This window comes from Delphinapterus leucas, chromosome 1 (genome assembly GCF_059928025.1).
Source record: "Delphinapterus leucas isolate spDelLeu-1000000601 "Yukka" chromosome 1, BTC_Dleu_Yukka2, whole genome shotgun sequence".
Classification (NCBI taxonomy): domain Eukaryota; kingdom Metazoa; phylum Chordata; class Mammalia; order Artiodactyla; family Monodontidae; genus Delphinapterus; species Delphinapterus leucas.
Window position 1 is genome coordinate 45,896,120 of NC_143129.1, and position 13,006 is coordinate 45,909,125.

At 43.4% G+C, this 13,006-nt stretch overlaps 1 protein-coding gene across 9 annotated transcripts in view; it reads left to right on the plus strand.

Moving 5' to 3' along the window:
• TRAF5 (TNF receptor associated factor 5) overlaps positions 1-13,006 on the plus strand; it is a 45,997-nt gene that overhangs the window by 13,772 nt on the left and 19,219 nt on the right. For 3 of the 9 annotated variants that reach the window (XM_022593449.2, XM_022593448.3, XM_022593445.2), the window contains exon 2: positions 645-788. The exons of 4 other annotated variants lie outside the window; for them this stretch is intronic. The gene's annotated coding sequence lies outside the window, so the exon portion shown is untranslated. Of the gene's footprint in view, positions 1-641; positions 789-13,006 lie in introns of all 9 variants that reach the window. 2 more of the 9 variants (XM_022593444.2, XM_022593447.3) reach the window with 1 other exon arrangement.

Sequence of the window (13,006 nt, forward strand, 5' to 3'; positions counted from 1 at the left end):
TCGCGGGCTCTGAGCCTGGACGTCGCCTCAGTAAGTGTAATCGCGACCCATGTCCAGTTCCAGCCCTTAGGTTCCATTCACATCTTTTCATATCGCCCCCTTGCCGTCCGTCTGCTTCATTCCGATTTGTCCTAGGTTGTCTTCATGGCCCTCCTTCCAATAGCCCTTTTCCACTGAGGCCTTACATTGATCCCAAATTTCCCTTCTTCTGTACCAAATGTTGATGGAGTGCTGTGTGCCGGGCCTCGGCTGGCTCTGAAGGTCTGAAGACTAATGAGGACAGCCCCACCCTCCAGCAGCTTGCTGAGCCGAACCCGGACAGCAGTGGGGACTGTGATGGGCGTGGAGCTGAGGCAGAGGGTCAAAGCTTTGACTTGAGTCAGAGCTTCTTATAGAGGAAGCTCTTGCATGGGGAGATCAGCAGTCTTTATTATTTCCCTCTTGCTCTAACTTCTGAGAGCAAATCTCAGAGGTCTTCTGCAGCATCACCTGGAGCCAGGCGGACTCTGGTTGGTTCCAAGCAGGAGAGAGTTCCCTTCAAGGCTTCCCTGAGTGAGACTGATGTTAAAGCAGCAGCGGCCACAGAGTCGGAGGGCCTCAGGAATGCCCTTCAGCCCCTGACCCCCCCTTCTCTCCACCAGCAGTGCTTTGCTGCACTCCCAGAGGAAATGAGGAACCAGAGGTCTCCTGACAACTTGGAGAGACGTCACACTTCTCTTCAAAGGAATTAAAACCATACCCACATCATTCTCCATCCCGTGTCCAAGAAAACCCTCTTCTGCAAAAGTGTAAGGAAAAGAAAAGACACCCTCTTTCTGCCTCTGCGACACCAAAGCCAGCCATCGTGTGGATGGGACAGTTGGCTTTGGGGGGCTGTTGTCACATGTCATCTGGCTGTGGTGGGATCACCTGCTCCCTGCATGGTCTCCCTGTCACGTTAGACCTGATGGAAAATGACCTCGTTACACCTGCGTTTCTCTAAGGCCCTTTCTCTTTGTCTAACCTGCATGGTTAAAGGTTGATGAAAATAAAACCAGTCTGTCCTGGAGGTCACACAGTGGTTGTGTTGTTGTGTTAGGCTGTGGGAACAGCGGAGAGGAAGAGAAGGATGAGCGGGGGCAGAGGCCAGCAGTTGTCTTGAGGGGTTTCACCTTCAGGAGCTTTCTGGGCCGTTGCAGACAGAGGCTTTGGTAACAACTTCGGGCCCATCTCCGTTCTCTGTGCCAGTGGAGGCAACGTGCTAGATAAAGGGCTTTTCTTTTTCTTCTTCCTCTTTTGCTGCCTCCTCCTCCTCTTCTTCTTTCTTTTCTTTTCTTTTTTTTTTTTTTTGTTGTTGTTTTGTTTTTCACTTTTCTGGTAGTAACCATTCTTCCTGGAAGAGCAGCATCTCAGAATTCAAGGACCAGATGTGACTTTGATAAAGGGAACTTCCTGTCCTTCAACAGGTGGGCACCTGGCCATACCAGCCAAGGCTGTTCTCTATTAGATCACTGCCCAGGGCACAGGTTCGGGCATCTCCCTGAGTCACAGCATCTTGGGATTTCACATTTTAACTTTTCCTCATCACTAACCACCATCTCCTCTCCTTTAATTTAAGCCCAGGACCTGTCACTGGGTCTCGGGTGGGTTTGGGGAATAACATGTTTGCACCTTTCCCCTGTTGCCAAATGTGAACCTCGGGGAGTCGGCTTCTTAAGGTCCTGGCGAGGCCTGAGCAGAACTGAGAAATGGGTTGTTTGCCTCCTGGCAGCCCACCCTATAACTGGCAGCTTCATGGGCTGGTGTGTTGTTACCCATCTGTTGCCCTTGGCTCAAGGACCACCCTGGGGCACCTGGCCAGCCTTTGTGCCCCTATCTTATCACCCGGGCCCTATGAGTCTCACCTCCCAAAGGAAGCAATCTCTCTTGACTGTCAGTACCCTTTCTTACAAAGGGGCCTCTGGAAGGGCTACAGACCTCTCCCACAGTCCTCAGACTCCCCCATCCAGGCACCGAGGTACCTTTAACAACACCCCCTGGACCCTAAGAACTGCTGTCAAATCCAGTCATTAGCAGTAGGGATCTCAGACCTAGTCGTGGGTGGAAGGTCGCACAGGCTGAATGGGAGTTACTTTGGGGGAAGCAGCACTGACTAAATCCCAAATAGGGGGAAACACGGGGCTGTGCTGTAGCAGTGGGTGTGATGGGGAAGGACCAGACAGCAGACCCCAGTACTAGCTTCCAGGAGTTCATGCGCTGCTGGCTCTCTGGGATGTCTTATCTCTCCAGACCTTACGTTCCTGACATAGATCTAAACCTGTTATGTGAAATGTCATCACTAAAATGACAACCAGATTACTTGCAAAGTAAAAAATAAATAAATAAATTAGCACCTTGGGCAGTGTTAAAACAATTATTGATACCACAGAGAAAATGTGGCCATTCCTCAGAATCATATAATTTATTCTGGAAGAGATGATAGATGTCAGCTAGTCCGAGTCACCCCCATTACTCTAAGACCGTCCCTAAGGCACCCCAACCTGGATATGTCTCCTCCCGGCATCCTTCACTTTCTTCTCTCCTTCATCCTCTCCCATGGGTGCCATCATTTACTCAGCCCTCCAAACTGGAACCTGGGAGTCATCCTCCATGTCCTCTCACTCGGCCCTTCCATCAAACCCATTTCTGAATCTATGCATTTTCTCTCAAGAATGCCTCACGAACATAGCTTCTCTTTGCCCCTGCCTTAGATCAGGCCGTCGTCATCCTCCTTTGGTCTGTTTTAGTAGCTTCTTCCCCTCAACTCCCTGCCTGGGCCTGTCCTTTATGTCTGTCATCCCTAAAGAGATGAAAACCATGGAGTGAAAACTGGACTTCCTAACCAGCATACACTCAGGGCTCTTCACAATGTGCTCTTCCCCCCCTTCCACACACACATCTCACAGAGACCTTTCTAGGTGTTCCCAGCTGGGAATTTAGTGGCACAGGGGATGGCAAAACGGGGAAGCCAAACAGGACACTCGGAGTGAGGGAACTCCAAGATGACTCATAGCGGGAAGCTGCCCACCCCCTCTAGAGCGCAAGGGAGGAAGAGGGGAGATGGCGTTTCCAGAGCTTGGGAGCCGGGGACCTGCCTGGTGGAGCTAGTTCACAGAGAGAGGGGCCATTGGTGGGGATTAAAGGCATGGAGGAGCCCAGTCACTGTTGAGATGCTGCCTGACACTGAGGGATGCAGGAGAAACGGTCTACTACGCCCTTCCTCTTACCCTGCAGTCTCCTGCCCGTGTCTCTCATTGGCTGAATGGAGCCAGAAGCTAGGGGACCCTGGAAACACAGTTTTGCGGGGGCCAGCCCCCTTGACTGAGCCTGGACGTCGCCTCAGTAAGGCGACGATGCAGACCAGGGCAGAGGCAGGGCAGAGGATGGATCTGAGAGCAAACAGGCGGAAGACTGGCGTGTTCCCCTAATTCCACTTCAGCTACAGTTAATCATTAACTGTTCCTGAACTTTGTGATACCCTCCGGGAAATTGTTTTATCTCCTTCATTTAGAAAATGCTTCCTCCTTCTTCAAGACGAGCGGAGATGTTTTCTTCTCTCTGGAATCAGCACAGACACCTCAGAAAGCATTAGCTACCCCTCATCTGGACTCCAGCAGCTTGTTTAAATCTCTCTTGGGGGGGACCAGCCACGAGGGTATTGCCATATATCATTCCCGGGTCTGATTTCCTCTGCTCCACTTGGAGACCCTCAAGGGCAGATGTGTTGTCACAGGTCTCCGCATTCTCAGGACCCAACCCAGGACAAGTACATGCTGACTGTGTGCAGGGATGTACAAACAAGGGATCTGTGGGAGTGTCTTCCCACGGGTCACAGCTGGTGAGTGGCAGAGCAGGAGCTGAGCCCAGGTCTCTGGCCCTGTACCCTGTTCACTCTGGGATTTGATCTTGAACTTTCAAGAATCAGAACTTGAAAACCCTGAAGACAGTTCCTGAGCTTATGTGCTATGAAGTAAAATATAATACATAAAAGCATTCCTGAGTTTTCCAAACCTTCATTAATCTATACAAGATGCTGGGGGACTGTGGAAGTAGTGTGGACAGACAGACAAGGACCTTCCCTTTTTGTGTGTTAAACCTGAGAGTGAATTCTGCTAGACATGTGTCCTTTTTATTGTAACGAAAAGCCAAACTCATGCTGCTTCAGAGTGTTAGATTATGTATTATGTGTTCCCCAAAAATGAGTCAGAAGAAATATCTAAGTAAAGAGGAACAGTGGGGTCGGGTTGAGGGCCTAGATATACCAGATATTAAAGTACATGACAAAGCTTCTCAAAAAAAGGAAGAAAGGAGGGAAGGAAGGAAGGAAGGAGGAAAGGAAGGAAGGAGGGAGGGAGGGAATATTTTAAATCGTGACATCCTAGCCTTTCTTTGGAATTTCTAGAAAATTCTCAGGGAAAAGATACATCAATTTATGAAGCTTAAAAATGGCATTGAAAAGAAACTCAATAAGAGTTCCTGGGTAGCAGATGGGATATGATTTTCTCTTGTTTTTCTTGGTTTGAGTCAATAACTCTTCAGCAGGAGGACCATTATAATTCCATCAGTGGCGGGAATAGACACTGTTTACCGCAGTAAGGAGATATACACGCTCTAATAGTAATTTTGATGATTTTTTTTTCTTATTTATAAGAACCGAAATCTTTTGCTGTTCCTGTTACATAAGCTATTATACCCAGAGGGGAAAGATTTTAATAAAATGGAGCTCTTATTTCCACTAAATAGCAACCTGGGAATGACAGAGTACCAGCTGGAAATGTTGAATTGGTTAGAAAAACATATTTGTTAGACAAAGAAACGTCAACCTTTATAGTTCTATTATTGGGGCTCTCTAATGTCAGCCAGCGCAGTGCATTGATTCCGTTTTTGGAGCTGAGTCACAGGCCTGAAGGAGCTTCAGAGGATGGAGACAGACCCTGCCCTGGGAGACTTCACTGCTCGGTTTCTGTATAAGAACATCCCCCTGACACATCTCAAGTCCATACTGTAGAGCAAAACACAAGTGCTTATTTTTTTGTATCTAATGAGACAAAAACTCGATTGCATAGAAAACAAGTATTGGACAAGACAACACTGAAGAGTGAACAAGGTCAGCGGATGACTTAGGCCTGCTGACCAGGGCCGAGTAAGACACACAGTGGTAGGGAGAGTGTGGCCGGGGTGTCCTGTCCTCCACTGGCCATCCAGCAGGAGCAAGGAGACTATCTGTGAGGGTCACATGCTGGGCCTGCCAGTACAAAGACTGACAAGGAGCGGGCCACCGGGCAGCCTGATAGACCAATGGTCCCAAAAGCGGGCTTCAGGGGCCCCGGGGTGCTGGAGCAGGTCTTAGTGGGACATGGGTTTCCTACAGCTAATCGGCTCTTGCATCATTCAGGTATGTTCAGGCACAGAATTGACAACTTTGACTTGGAATTTTTCCCCAAGGAGAGCAGACTGTTAAGCATTTACCACCACACCACTGCCTGGGGCTCCCTGAGACCCTTTCAGGGGATCTGCATGGGCAAAGCTATCTGCATAATAATACTAAGATGTCGCTTTCCATCTTTGTTCTCCTTTAATGAGTATACAGTGGTGTTTTCCAGAAGCTACACGACATGTGTTAATGCAACAGACTGAATGCAGAGTAGATAAGAGAATCCAGCTATTTTCTCTTAAGCCCAAACTGATATGTGCAAAAATGTAAAAAAAAAAAAAAAAAAAGCCACACTTCTCACTAATCTTTTTTCTTTTGGAAAATGATTATTTTTCATAAAAATATTATTTATGCTAACATATAATTGGCTCATTATTATCTTATTTTCTTTAATTCCTCAATTTTATTCTCAAATATGGTAAATGTTAATAAATATAACCAACCTAAGCAAAAACTCTTTGGGAGTCCTCAAATTATTTTTTAACATTTTTACTGGAGTATAATCGCTTTACAATGTTGTCTTAGTTTCTGTTGTATAACAAAGTGAATCAGCCATATGCAAATGTATATCCCCATATCCCCTCCCTCTTGCGTCTCCCTCCCACCCTCCCTATCCCACCCCTCTAAGTGGTCGCAAAGCACCGAGCTGATCTCCCTGTGCTATGCAGCTGCTTCCCACTAGCTATCGATTTTACACTTGGTAGTGAATATATGTCAATGTTACTCTCTCACTACGTCCCAGCTTACCCTTCCCCATCCCCGTGTCTTCAAGTCCATTGTCTATGTCTGCCTCTTTTTTCCTGTCCTGCCCCTAGGTTCTCCAGATCCGTTTTTTGTTGTTATTTGTTTGTTTGTTTTTAGACTCCATATATATGTGTTAGCATACGGTATTTGTTTTTCTCTTTCTGACTTACTACATTCTGTATGACAGACTCTAGGTCCATCCACCTCACTACAAATAACTCAATTTCGTTTCTTTTTATGGCTGAGTAATATTCCATTCATCTGAGTAATATTCCATTCATCTGTCGATGGATACTTAGGTTGCTTCCACGTCCTGGCTATTGTAAATAGTGCTGCAATGAACACTGGGGTGCATGTCTCTTTTTGAATTATGGTTTTCTCCGGGTATATGCCCAGTAGTGGGATTGCTGGGTCATATGGTCGTTCTGATTTTAGATTTTTAAGGAACCTCCATACTATTCTCCATAGTGGCTGTATCAATTTACATTCCCACCCTTTTCTCCACACCCTCTCCAGCATTTATTGTTTGTAGATTTTTTGATGATGGCCATTCTGACCGGTGTGAGGTGATACCTCATTGTAGTTTTGATTTGTGTTTCTCTGATGATTCGTGATGTTGAGCATCCTTTCATGTGTTTGTTGGAAATCTGTATATCTTCTTTGGAGAAATGTCTATTTAGATCTCTGCCCATTTTTGGATTGGGTTGTTTTGATATTGAGCTGCTTGTACATTTTGGAAATTAATCCTTTGTCAGTTGCTTAGTTTGCAAATATTTTCTCCCATTCTGAGGGTTGTCTTTTCATCTTGTTTATTGTTTCCTTTCCTGTGCAAAAGCTTTTAAGTTTCATTAGCTCCCATTTGTTTATTTTTGTTTTTATTTCCATTTCTCTAGGAGGTGGGTCAAAAAGGATCTTGCTGTGATTTATGTCATAGAGTGTTCTGCCTATGTTTTCCTCTAAGAGTTTTATAGTGTCTGACCTTACATTTAGGTCTTTAATCCATTTTGAGTTTATTTTTGTGTATGGTGTTAGGGAGTGTTCTAATTTCATTGTTTTACATATAGCTGTCCAGTTTTCCCAGCACCACTTATTGAAGAGGCTGTCTTTTCTCCATTGTATATTCTTGCCTCCTTTATCAAAGATAAGGTGACCATATGTGCATGGGTTTATCTCTGGGCTCTCTATCCTGTTCCATTGATTTATATTTCTGTTTTTGTGCCAATACCATACTGTCTTGATTACTGTAGCTTTGTAGTGTAGTCCAAAGCCAGGGAGCCTGATTCCTCCAGTTCCATTTTTCTTTCTCAAGATTGCTTTGGCTATTTGGAGTCTTTTGTGTTTCCATACATATTTTGAAATTTTTTATTCTAGTTCTGTGAAAAATGCCATTGGTAGTTTGAGAGAGATTGCACTGAATCTGTAGATTGCTTTGGGTAGTATAGTCATTTTCACAATGTTGATTCTTCCAATCCAAGAACATGGTATATCTCTCCCTCTGTCTGTATCATCTTTAATTTCTTTCATCAGTGTCTTATAGTTTTCTGCATACAGGCATTTTGTCTCCTTAGGTAGGTTTATTACTAGCTATTTTATTCTTTTTGTTGCAGTGGTAAACGGGAGTGTTTCTTTAATTTCTCTTTCTGATTTTTCATCATTAGTGTATAGGAATGCAACAGATTTCTGTGCATTAATTTTGTATCCTGCTACCTTACCAAATTCATTGATTAGCTCTAGTAGTTTTCTGGTAGCATCTTTAGGATACTCTATGTAGCGTATCATGTCATCTGCAAACAGTGACAGCTTTATTTCTTCTTTTCTGATTTGGATTCCTTTTATTTATTTTTCTTCTCTGATTGCTGTGGATAAAACTTCCAAAACTATGTTGAATAATAGTGGTGAGTGGGCAACCTTGTCTTGTTCCTGATCTTAGAGCAAATGGTTTCAGTTTTCCACCATTGAGAATGATGCTGGCTGTGGGTTTGTCATATATGGCCTTTATTATGTTGACGTAGGTTCCCTCTGTGCCTACTTTCTGCAGCGTTTTTATCATAGGTGGGTGTTGAATTTTGTCAAAAGCTTTTTCTGCATCTATTGAGATTATCGTATGGTTTTTCTCCTTCATTTTGTTAATATGGTGTATCACATTGATTGATTTGTGTATATTGAAGAATCCTTGCATTCCTGGGATAAAGCCCACTTGATCATGGTGTATGATCCTTTTGATGTGCTGTGGGATTCTGTTTGCTAGTATTTTGTTGAGGATTTTTGCATCTGTGTTCATCAGTGATACTGGCCTGTAGCTTTCTCTTTTTGTGACATCTTTGTCTGGTTTTGGTGTCCGGGTAATGGTGGCCCTGTAAAATGGTTTTGGGAGTGTTCCTTCCTCTGCTATATTTTGGAAGAGTTTGAGAAGGATAGGTGTTAGCTCTTCTCTAAATGTTTGATAGAATTCACCCGTGAAGCCATCTGGTCCTGGACTTTTGTTTGTTGGAAGATTTTTCATCACAGTTTCAATTTCAGTGCTTTTGATTGGTCTGTTTATATTTTCTGTTTCTTCCTGGTTCAGCCTTGGAAGGTTGTGCTTTTCTAAAAATGTGTCCATTTCTTCCAGGTTGTCCATTTTATTGGCATAGAGTTGCTTGTAGTAATCTCTCTTGATCCTTTGTATTTCTCCAGTGTCAGTTGTTACTTCTCCTTTTTCATTTCTACTTCTGTTGGTTTGAGTCTTCTCCCTTTTTCTCTTGATGAGTCTGGCTAATGGTTTATCAATTTTGTTTATCTTCTCAAAGAACCAGCTTTTAGTTTTATTGTTCCTTGCTATTGTTTCCTTCATTTCTTTTTCATTTATTTCTGATCTGATCTTTATGATTTCTTTCCTTCTGCTAACATTGGGGTTTTTTGTTCTTCTTCTTTAATTGCTTTATGTGTAAGGTTAGGTTGTTTACTTGAGATTTTTCTTGTTTCTTGAGGTAGGATTATATTGCTATAAACTTCCCTCTTAGAACTGCTTTTGCTGCCTTCCATAGGTTTTGCGCCATTGTGTTTTCATTGTCATTTGTCTCTAGGTATTTTTTGATTTCCTCTTTGATTTCTTCAGCAATGTCTTGGTTATTTAGTAGTGTATTGTTTAGCCTCCATGTGTTTGTATTTTTTACAGTTTTTTTTCCTATAATTGATGCCTAATCTCATAGCATTGTGGTCGGAAATGATAGTTGATACGATTTCAATTTTTAAAAATTTACCAAGGTTTGATTTGTGACCCAAGATATGGTCTATCCTGGAGAATGTTCCATGAGCACTTGAGAAGAAGGTGTATTCTGTTGTTTTTGGATGGAATAGCCTATAAATATCAATTAAGTTCACCTTGTTTAATGTGTCATTTAAACCTTGTGTTTCCTTATTTATTTTCATTTTGGATGATCGGTCCATTGGTGAAAGTGGGGTGTTAAAGTTCCCTACTATGATTGTGTTACTGTCGATTTCCCTTTTATGGCTGTTAGCATTTGCCTTATGTATTGAGGTGAATAAATATTTACAATTGTTATATCTTCTACTTGGATTGATCCCTTGATCATTATGTATTGTCCTTCTTTATCTCTTTTAATAGTCTTTATTTTAGTCTATTTTGTCTGATATCAGAAATGCTACTCCAGCTTTCTTTTGATTTTCTTTTGCGTGGAATATCTTTTTCCATCCCCTCACTTTCAGTCTGTATGTGTCCCTAGGTCTGAAGTGTGTTTCTTGTAGACAGCATATATATGGGTCTTGTTTTTGTATCCATTCAGCCAGTCTGTGTCTTTTGGTTGGAGTGTTTAATCCATTTACATTTAAGGTAATTATCAATATGTATATTCCTACTACCATTTTCTTAATTGTTTTGGGTTTGTTTTTGTAGGTCTTTTCCTTCTCTTGTGTTTCCTGCCTAGAGAACTTCCTTTAGCATTTGTTGTAAAGCTGGTTTGGTGGTGCTGAATTCTCTTAACTTTTGCTTGTCTGTAAAGATTTAAATTTCTCCATCGAATCTGAATGAGGTCCTTGCTCCATTGAATCTGAATGAGGTCCTTGCTAGGTAGCTTGGTTGTAGGTTTTTCCCTTTCATCACTTCAAATGTGTCCTGCCACCCACTTCTGGCTTTCAGAGTCTGAACGATTAGCTGTTAACCTTATGGGGATTCCCTTGTATGTTATTTGTTGCTTTTCCCTTGCTGCTTTTAATATTTTTCTTTGTATTTAATTTTTGAAAGTTTGGTTAATATGTCTCGGCATGTTTCTCTTTGGGTTTATCCTTTATGGTACCCTCTGTGCTTCCTGGACTTGATTATTTCCTTTTTCATCTTAGGGAAGTTTTCGACTATAATCTCTTCAAATATTTCCTCAAACCCTTTCTTTCTCTCTTCTTCTGGAACCCCTATAATTCGAACGTTGGTGTATTTAATGTTGTTCCAGAGGTCTCTGAGACTGTAGTCAATTCTTTTCATTCTTTTTTCTTTATTCTGCTCCCTGGCAGTATTTCCACCATTTTATCTTCCAGCTCACTTATCCGTTTTTCTGTTTCAGTTATTCTGCTACTGATTCCTTCTAGAGTATTTATAATTTTGGATCATCTTTACTATCATTACCCTGAATTCGGTTTCAGGTAGGTTGCCTATTTCATCTTCATTTATTTGGTCTTGTAGGTTTTTACCTTGCTCCTTCGTCTGTAACATAGTTTTTGTCATTTCTTTTTTTTTTTTTTTTGATGGGTGGTGCTGTATTCCTGTCTTACTAGTTGTTTGACCTGAGACGTCCAGCACTGGAGTTTGCAGGCAGTTGGGTAGAGCCAGGTGTTGGTGGTGAGATGAGGACCTCCGGGAGGCCTCACTCTGATTAATATTCCCTGGGGTCTGAGGTTCTCTGTTAGTCCAGCGGTTTGGACTCCGAGCTCCCACCACAGGAGCTCAGGCCTGACCTCCGGCCTGGGAACCAAGATCCCACAGCCTTTGTGGTGTGGTAAAAAAGAAAGAAAGAAAGAAAGAAAGAAAGAAAGAAAGAAACAAAAGGAGCAGTAAAATATCAAAGAATAAAGAACAAAGTAAAATAAGAAATATAGGGCTTCCCTGGTGGCACAGTGGTTGAGAGTCTGCCTGCTGATGCAGGGGACATGGGTTCGTGCCCCAGTCCGGGAAGATCCCACATGCCGCAGAGTGGCTGGGCCCATGAGCCATGGCCGCTGAGCCTGTGCGTCCGGAGCCTGTGCTCCACAACGGGAGAGGCCACAACAGTGAGAGGCCCTTGTACCGCAAAAAAATATAATAAAAATAAGAAAGATAAAAAATATATTAGGAAAAATAAAAGTATAATTGAAACAACTGGTTGCTGGGGGTTCTTCCTGTGCACTTAGGTGTCTGTGCTCCCTCACCAGTGCCTAGTAGGTGCCCTAGTTGTCCTCACATTTTTTAAGAGATTTTATTTTGTAGAGTAATTTTTGGTTCACAGCAAAATTGACTGGAAGGTAGAGAAAGACAGAGACACAGATGAGCACATTAAATTCTTGTGCTAGGAAAGAGGATAGAATGTAGTGGAGGGGAACCCAAACTGAGTTTTGTACATCCTACTCCCTTGTTCTGGGGGCTCAACAGACCTGCTGCTTTAGAGTATATCTCTGAGGGTCCAAATTTAGATGCTCTGTGACATAGACACGAGTGTGATCTTGAGAGAGAATCCTACAGGGGCATGGGACGTGAATTGTTCTCCTCCCTTGGGACTAGAGGACACAGGACAGATTAGGGCAGTTTGGAATAGGTTCTCCCCCTTCTCTGAGAGAAAGGTGAGTCTTGGTTATTAGGTTGTTTGTGTACATCAAGTGCTGTGCCTCTTCATCATCATAATTAAAACTTTTTTGTTAAATCTCAAGAGTAAACAACGTTAAAGGGGGAACAATCACATCTTGTTCTGCTCACCTACCACCCTTGAAATTCTGCAGGAAACATGCAGGGAGGAAAACGTGGGGCTTTGGTCTCAAACCCCAGGACAAAGAAAAAAATCCCCTGGTCTGCTGGGCTTCTCCAGAGAGCAAGCTTTATTTGCTGAAAGAGGCCAGTTGCTTCCTCTGCTCCATTCATCCAGGCCACAGCCCGGACTCAGCAGCTGACCTGGGCAGAGCTTAGGGTTGAATGGGGCTGCCCATCTCTTGCCTGCGTGGTCAGGCCACACAGCTGCTCCCAGGCCCAGCTGAACTTGTCAGCTCCAGGAGAATCATGAGGGATCCCAAGAACAAGCCAAAACAAGCAATCCTGAAGGCCAAGCCTTCCTGTACCACAGCCACATGGAGGGATGTCACCCCCAAGGACCACCCATCCTCTCACTGTTTGCAGACACTGTGCCAAAAGTAGCAGCATGCCTGCAGGGCAGACAGACTGTTGTTAACCTGGGGACCACTGGTGGGGGTCCCAAGGGTCCTTAAGGGTACACATGTAAGATGTGTGTGCTATTTTATAGGGAGAAGGTCTAGAGTTTTCATCAAATTTTCAAAGCCAGGGGAAGTCCTTGCTCAGAAAAGGTTAAGAATCACTATGTTATCACTCATTTATTTTGTAACTGGAAGCTTGCCCCTCTTAATTTCCCTCACCTATTAGAAAAAAAAAAAAGAATCACTATGTTAGAGGCCAGTACTACTTAGAGCTGCCCTGCTGAGGGTCTCACAAAAAGTCCATTGAATAACTTTAACTCAACAAAGAGCTGAGTTGTTCTCCACGCCTGGCTTAGTGCCAAGGGCTGGAAACGCAACAGTGAGCAAGACCAGATGCTATCTGTGTGTCACTGAGGAGCATAG